Source organism: Ambystoma mexicanum, chromosome 6q (assembly GCF_040938575.1).
Source record: "Ambystoma mexicanum isolate Mex_15411 chromosome 6q, UKY_AmexF1_1, whole genome shotgun sequence".
NCBI classification, from domain to species: domain Eukaryota; kingdom Metazoa; phylum Chordata; class Amphibia; order Caudata; family Ambystomatidae; genus Ambystoma; species Ambystoma mexicanum.
This window is the reverse complement of record NC_090937.1, coordinates 1463360276-1463368917: the sequence shown is the minus strand read 5'-3', so window position 1 is coordinate 1463368917 and position 8642 is coordinate 1463360276. Positions and strand designations below refer to the sequence as shown.

At 44.2% G+C, this 8642-nt stretch overlaps 1 long non-coding RNA gene across 1 annotated transcript; it reads right to left on the bottom strand.

The window, feature by feature from the left end:
* Positions 1-3418: 3418 nt before the first annotated feature.
* Positions 3419-8410, bottom strand: LOC138516774 (uncharacterized). Its single transcript, XR_011282309.1, has 2 exons — positions 8304-8410; positions 3419-3902 (listed from the first exon to the last, which is right to left on the bottom strand). It is a non-coding gene; the product is annotated as an uncharacterized lncRNA (long non-coding RNA).
* Positions 8411-8642: the final 232 nt, after the last annotated feature.

The window sequence follows — 8642 nt, the reverse complement described above, 5'->3', positions numbered from 1 at the left end:
ATTAACAGTCAATAGGTGGCATGCCCCATGGTTCTAGGATTTGTGAAAATATTGTTATCGTTAAGCTTAAGAAACAAGGTGAGCTTTCAGGCAAAACACATGCCGGGCATTTACAATAAAGTGGCTGATGCCTTGTCCCGTTTTAAATTACAGGGGTTCCAGCGGTGCCTGCCCACAGCAGCCCCAGCGATGACATTACTTCCTGAGACACTATGGGGGCTTGGTGCCCGAAGTTGGCTCTACTGATTGAGGAATCAGTATCACAAAAACACAAAAGCGTATCTGAAGTGTGTCAAGGAACTACATGTCAAAAGTAGGGTTTGGTGGACTTATTCCACAGGGAAAGCACAAGGAGGTTCCTGGGACATATGAAAGGGTTGTGGGTATCAGTGGGTGCAGCCAGAACGAAAATGGCTGCCATTTAGTTTTTTGCTGGGTTGAAAGGAAGAGCATCCCCTTCTGCGAACTTTGCAGTAAAAAAAGGCTCTGATAGGGTGGAGAAGGATAGAGGTCCCAAGGGGGACAGCAGACAATCACTCGATCCCGAAAAACTGGCTGCGATCATGGTGCACCTAGGGGAAATTTGCAATGGATTCATGGGAAGTATCTTCGTTTAGGGCAGGCTTTGCTACAGCCTTTTTCAGAGCATTCAGGATAGGGGAATCGGTGGGTGCATCCAAAACGGATATAGCAGAGGTGTTGGCCCGTGAGGACCTTTCAAGGGAAGGGTGTGACCAGATACATTGCTGGCTGAGAAAATCAAAAACAGACCAGGAGGGAGTTTGGGCCTCATTAATGAAGCAGGACCCAGTGGAGATCGGCCCGGTAAGGTTGTTGGGATCATTCCTGGCCTTTAGGGGAGAAGAGGTAGGTCCCTTGCTTTGAGATAGGGATGTATCTTGCTTCTCTAGATTTCAATTCAGGAAAGTCTTTGAGAAAGCATTGGAGGGAGTTGGTCTTGGGCGATGGGATTCGCTCCTCACTCCTTCCGAATCGGGCAGTCACCATCACAGTCAGATTTGGATGCAAGGAGAGTGAGATTAATGGAATTGGCCGTTGGAAGTCCAGGGCATACAAAGGGTACATTAGGCCACACTTGGAATGTTGGCATATGTCATGTGAGGGAAGGAAGAGGAAGGGGAGGCCAAGAAGGGGTGGTGGCAGGACTGTGATACTATGTGTGTTGCTGAGGAGATGAGGGTCTTCACAGGCTGTTATATTACTGACATGTCTAACATGCTGTCTTGTGTCTACCTGCATAGGTTGGATAGCGAAGCCAGTAGCGTGGGTCTTGTGGCTTTCGTTTGTAAGGAGAATGGAGCTGAGAGTGTTGGAACGGCCTGATTTGGTGTCTGACACAGTTTGACATACGCTGGATTGGTTCGGGTGGTTTGCGGGTACACCAGGTGTGCCGGGTGTTGGGGGAGAGGAGAAGAAGTAGAGGGCTGCCTGACCTGGACCTGGTGATCTTGCATATAGGGGGCAATGATCTGGAACAGCCGGTGAGAAGGGTGCTGATCATGGGCCTGCTGTCACTGTTTAGTTGGTTTGGACGTTTTGGCTCAAAAGCACTGCTCGCTTGGTCGCAAATTATACCAAGGTTGAAATGCAGCCTATTAGTGCCTTTGCGCCCTTTGAACATTGCAGCATGAAAAATGAATAGAGAGATGGCCCGGCTTGCCGGATGCCAGCGGGCGACTACAGATCATAGAAAATGTACTATTAAGAGGACCCGAGACTTGTCATCATGATGGGGTGCACCTATCTCAAAGGATCACAAATGTTTGGTACAGAACTTTTGGGTAGTAATGAGTACATTTGTGCGTGTTGGGGGGGCGCGGACCGGTGGGTCAGTTCCCCTGTGGCAGGTGGGGGAGGAACACGGGCCATTAGAATCCCATTCCGGGGGACTGCAGAGCTGGAATTATGGGTAGGGGCGGTTGCACTACGCCCACCCTGTGGAATTCATGGACAGCTGCCAGGGGGACCCGGCTGGGTGAAGGTGTGGGGGCTGGGTCAGTAGGCAAGTTGGGTAATGAAGGGTAGCCTCCTGGGATCTCCCCGTGTTTCTCATGCCCTAGCATGTCCCCCATGCAGAGCCCAATCCCGCACTCCGGTGCCTTACAAATAGGGCATGGAATTACATTGCAGAATTTTTGAGGGATATATGTAGCTGCTCTGTTGACAAGGTTTCATAATTGCTTGCATGTCACCCATTCAGTATTAGTATTCCTACACCCTGTATACACATAGTGGAATCCCTTAATTACTAAGGGAGAGTATGCTCGTCCTTTTTGCATAGACTTGATTAAAACTCAGCAGTTAATTATGTATAACACAGTCAATAACACTGAATAATAATAGCATATGTTATTCACAGTAAAACTACAGGCATGTGGCAACACACTTTTCTTCTCATTCTGGTTATGTGGCTTTACCCAGGCGCAGATGCGATGTAGTGGTTAGGTTGCTGATACTGCAAGCTGATATCTGGGTTCTAATTTGAGCTCTGATACATTTATTTCTATCTATCTATACATGCAAAAAGTGCAAATTATGACATGAGGCTGGTTGCTATGCTCTTAGGATGCTGTTCCCTAGGTTCACGTCATAGGCTCTGGGCTCTCGTTACTTTCCAGTGTGCGTGAGGAGGAAATTCTCCAACAAGAGTCTTCAACCTCTGAGACAGAGGTTGGTCCCAGACATTCTATATGGAAACAGCCAGATTGGTTAAACACCTTATGTTATTGAAAAACTTGTTTCTCCAACTTATCCAAGTTTCATGAATAGCAACCGATCACCTTGATAGGGTTGAAACAGATCCTTTCTCTATATTAATTTAATATAAAATACATTCATTAACAGTCCGCTCTGGTGCACTAGTGTAGGGAATGATCAGAATAAATTAAAACGAAGTTTAAACAAATATAGACATGGTTAACATATGGCAGCTGAAACTGTGAACATATAGGCCCTGATTCATGGAACAGTGCAAAGTGTATTTTTGCCGTGCAAAGTGACTTTGCATGGTAAAAAGACACTTTGCACTGTTCCATGAATCAGGGTGTTTGTTGGCAGTGCAAAGTCACTTTGCACCAGTGAAAAGTACTTTGCACCGTGTAAAATATTCCACGAATCAGGCCCATAGTGTATACTTTTTGTAAAGGTGCCTTAGCATAGATGTGGTGAAACAAATGAAGATAAACAATGAGAACCAGAGTCCTCCCGTTCTCTCCCACTCTTTCCAATGGAACTTATGTGTTTACCTTATGTATGTAAAGGTCAACTGTACAATCTGTTTTCTGGTACTATGCCAGTGACACGCCATCCTCTCCATAACTCCCCGGCTTCTATAATGACTAATCCCCCACACTAACGTGAGATGGGGGTTTAGATTCTATTAAAGACAAGGAGGCGATTATTATGCAATACAATCTTTACTCTGAAACCACAGCAGCAAAGAAAATACTTTTACAAACAAAAAAGTTTCCACAACAGAACTAGATAGAGTTCAATGTCAATGTATGGGGAACTCCCCAAACCATCATGGAGGACAGGTCATGCCCTGCAGGGGACCAATGAGCAGGGACCCTCTTCTATATATGTCCATTACTCTAACCCCAACCCCTCTTTCTGCAGCTGTCTTGCACCAGAAGTCCAATGAAACGGTTGAACTGCGTAGCGCGGAGAAAGAATCCATCGAAACTGGAGATCTCCACCTTCCCGCAGCCTGAATCTATGCCGAAGTTCTTCTGGATAGGACTTCTCATCCAAAATCACGCACTCCACAACTTGTAACTGCGAGCCACACTCCTGATGAGAACCTCAACTCGTGGCCGAAATCACGCACTCCAGAACTTGTAACTGCGATCCACACTCCTGAGCAGAACCTCAACTCGTACCTGTAAGAACAACAAGCAAGAAGGGTGGGTGGTTGGGAAGAACAACAAACCAAAGAATGTTCTCACTTGAACCACCTGTGTACATGCGTATCACAATTGTCATATCATATCATATCATATTCAGGGTGGGTGGGAGGGATAATAATCGCCTCCTTGTCTTTAATAGAATCTAAACCCCCATCTCACGTTAGTGTGGGGGATTAGTCATTCTATGACAAGACAGGAGGCTCATATTATGCAAGTTCAAAGCCCTTGCATCTCATTAGTACGTACAAAATGATCCAATATAATAGATAATATAATAAAATAATAGGAAAGGAAACATTTTTTAAATGCTTTCATTAAATCAATCTGTTGACCAATCAGAGAATTGCCCAAGACTAGATTGCCCAAAAAGCTGTCTTATAAGGCAAAGTCAAATCCACTGCAAGAAAAACAGGAATGTGCCAAATCCAGCGTTCCTTACAGGCCACCAAAACCAACTGGTTAAAAGAGGGGAAAACATTGAACAAAGTTTTCCTATACTAATAGGTTAGGACAAAACCATCTGAAATAAACACCTATGTTGTTCAATCAAATATTCAAAACACTTAAATTCGTACCATTTTTGGGGACCTAGAAAGCAAACCAATGAAAACAAACACCTAGCTCTCCTGGTGATAAAGAAAAGTACCCCATAGGGGTGAAAGTCTTATAGGTTCCATCCCATGCATTAAAGGAAGATATCGCATTAGAAACAGGGCATGTCACAGAACTACACTGGGGAACCAAGAGGGAAAGACAAATCTTCAAAAGGGTAAAATGGGAGTAAAAAATCATTTTTATAAATTTTGTAATAGGACAATCCATCCTGAGCGGAGCTGAAAAGCAATAGAATTAATCTACAATTGTCTTCAGACATATGTGTATACTAAGGAGGGAAGTCTTCTGGAGGCAGAAGCAGAATGGAAGAGAGGGCCCCACCTGAGAAGCTAACCCGTCAAACCGCCAACACGGAGACCCTCAGACCTCCCGAACTCTTGAAGAAGGACTCTGCTACCATGACAAAAGGCAGATATTATAAACCTGATCCTTAAGAGGCCAAACTTGGCAAGAAGAAAAAATGTATCCGACATCCAATCACTATCATTATAGTGATATCTAAACTCCTTTGTAGGTATGCCCGGTGCTTGAACCTTGATCCCTCCTCCCTGGTGATAAATCCCCTAGCGGATCAAAAGTAACCGAAGGAGGACACCAAATTTCCAAAATCTTAGCAAGACTCTAAACTGCAAAGAACTGATCACTAAATGGTTAAACTGAAGGTGTACACCAGAAGAGGTCCAACCTATATTTCAGCCAATTTGCAGATCTTTGAAGCTCACAGCACCCTGAGCTGGCACCTTACTGCAAACAAACTCTTGTGAAAACCCCAAAGGTCCACCTGCCATGCAGGTGACTATGATAATCAAGTCATCAACCAATATATATCCCAGCACTCTGGTAATCGTAGCGGCAGACACCGTCTGAAAGTTAATGTATAGACTCTGGAACGCATCGTGATAGAGGGTCATAACGTGGATGGGGGATAGTATCACTCCCAGACCCCTCTATCCCACCAAGGGATATTGAGCCTTCCCAAAAGAGGAGAAACCTCCCCCACTTATCCAAAGGAAAAACCTTGCAATCCAGAAAGAAAACTACCCTGAGGACCACATTAAAGCCCCGCTTTACACCGTTAAGAGAAATAAATACCCACTAGCGCCTCTAACCAATCCCCTGACTGGACAGACTCCAGTTAACTTATTGAAATACCAGAGATTAGCACAAAGGAAATTAACAGACGGGAGGGAAATGCTCAGTGCGAGTCTGCACTGGTCACCCGCCAGAACTCCTGTAAAAAGGAAAAAACTGAAACGATTGGATACTCCCAGAGGTGTAATATTATGATGCAATCTCCCCCAAGGATGGCAGGAAGGGGAATGAGGGGGAAAGAACTCTGGATAATTACCAATGCCCTGTAAATGCAAGGTTGAGAAGAAATCTGGGACCACTGTCCCCTCCAACCCTGAGGTCTGAGTCACTGTATTCATGTGAGGCTGACTGGCCACTAAGGGAATCAGGGGAAGGAAAAACTAAGCACATTGTCCATAGCAAAACAGTACTTATACAGTACTACGAACCCTCAGGTATATGAGTGGTGCTTAACACTACTACGAGCGTTGTGTGGTGTGAGGTGTTCACTTATCGATCTCAGCAGGATAAAAGACTGATGTAGACCTTTCCAAAATTAGGAACCTGTATAAGAACGGTCAGCACGGATATGAAAACAGCACTCTAAAGAGGGTAAGCAACGCTCATGAGGGTACAGAAGCCTGCGTGTACTCCTCGAGCAGAGGAGAAGTTGCAACACACTGTTAGACGGTTAGCTGAACCATAGGCCAAGCTTTGGGAGGAAAAACATGAGGCAGGCGCCAGCAAGTTATTATTTGGCAACTCGTCTAACTGATACCATCAAGTGTTTCCAAACACTCCATCCAAGTAAAACATGGTTGCTCAACTTGTCATGTAAAAAACTGAACGGTTACCCTCGAGCTGACCCTGTCTCCACCAGAACCAAAAGAATAAGGAATGTCCAATGGGACAAAAGTAGGGGAGAACAAACGTCCCCACTAAAGAGAGCCTTAAGCCCTACAGACCTCAACAGAGGCATAACGCATCATCTTTATTCTTCCTCATGTTGAGAGAAAATACTGTAGCTTAATCAGCACTGGTATTGGGTGGAGCAATTGAGGTCGGGAATCAAAACCTAAGGAAAGGACTGAGTTGTCCTGAAACTAACTAAGGTAAAGGGTGACAGAATTTTTAACTAAAAGATGAATGATAACACCAGAGAGATGGTTAGAGAGGAAGGTACAACCCCATATGGGTCTGTTTACAACCACTTCCACACTCTTTTCTTTAAAGCACTTAATAAATAAAGAATATATAATATATGAAATATATATAAAATATCCAAAGAAGAGGGGTTACGCCCTCACAGGGGACCGAATCCCCGGCCCTTATATAAGCTGATACTCACTGAGCTTTCTGGGCCACTGACAATTCTGAAAAAACGCAAATGTGTTCCAGTCAACACTTAAACATATTGTTTATCAAAGCGTACACTGAGCAAGTGCACCTCAACTGCTCACCCCAGCAGGGTGAGGCAACCAATAGTACACGAGGGAGCACCTCGCAGTAGGAACAAGGCGAAGCCTGAAACCGAGCAGGTTACTGCACGCCTACAAGACCAAACAATGGCGTCAGCCATATGCAGCACCTAAACAAAGCTGCCGACCTTAAGGAAGGAATACACTGAGCAAGTGCACCTCCAACTGCTCGCCCGAGCAGGGCGTGATAATCAGCAGTACACGAGGGGGTAACCTTGCAATAGAATCAGGCTGAACCTGAAACCGAACTTATGGCACCTACAGTGAAGGCAAAGCACATAACTTAAGAAATAAGTAAATGAATAAATAAACAAAGAAAATAAAATAAAACTGCAGACTGGCAGTGCATCGGGCTCTTGCGCTGGATGGTCAGACTTTGACCTAACAAACCCACAGTCTATCAGTAAACATTCTTTCTTTCCAGCACTAAAGGTAAGGAAATGTGTTGTGTCACCAGGGATACGAAATTACAAACATTTAACAAAACCACATTTTTACTATTAAAATGTTTGTGCTATAATCTTTCTGAAGAAGTCATGAACCAACCAAATGCCCATTAGGAAATCCCTGCTCAACTGAGCAAAAAAGGTGACAATCAAATACCTCCACTGTAAAATACAATTATTTAAAATATAACAATTAAAATATCTAATCTTAAAATATACAAATAAACATGCGCTGGTCGTGGTCGGCCGCGAACCCGGGTCTTCCTGCATGGGAGACCTGCAGCTCTATATTTGAGCTAACTTGGCTCAGTACTGAAACAGAGGCTTTTGTTACAAACATAAGCCACAGGGGCAGGCCGAACCCAAAGCCTGCAGCACCTGGAATCCCCAGGTGACCATAAATCTGTCAAGGGGCACGAATTCAAACAGGCGAAATGAAGAGGGAACAGTGTAAACAACACTGCTCTCGCGCACGCCGGGAGCGAGTTGATTAATGCACTAGAAACACCTGAGTTTACAAGCGCAAGAAATTTTTAAAGAAGAAATAAATTAGAGAGCTCCCTCGAACTCACAACCTCATGGACTGTAGTCCGAAATTCAACCATTGCACCACTGCTTCAGCTGAAACAAGATGTATGAGCATAATACATATTTTCTTTTTGAAAGACACCAAAATGAAACCAACGGCCGCACGCGGCTATCCAGATACATTGTATCAAATACACAAATTCCTTTATAATAAAAGGTAATTAACACATATTTACCATATATGCCATATTCAAACTAATAAAGCCTACTACTGACAAACAATGTAAGACACAACTGAAAGGGGTGACTTAGCTCTGTGGTGTCAGCAGCAAAGAAAGAGGGGTTGGGGTTAGAGTAATGGACATATATAGAAGAGGGTCCCTGCTCATTGGTCCCCTGCAGGGCATGACCTGTCCTCCATGATGGTTTGGGGAGTTCCCCATACATTGACATTGAACTCTATCTAGTTCTGTTGTGGAAACTTTTTTGTTTGTAAAAGTATTTTCTTTGCTGCTGTGGTTTCAGAGTAAAGATTGTATTGCATAATATGAGCCTCCTGTCTTGTCATAGAATCT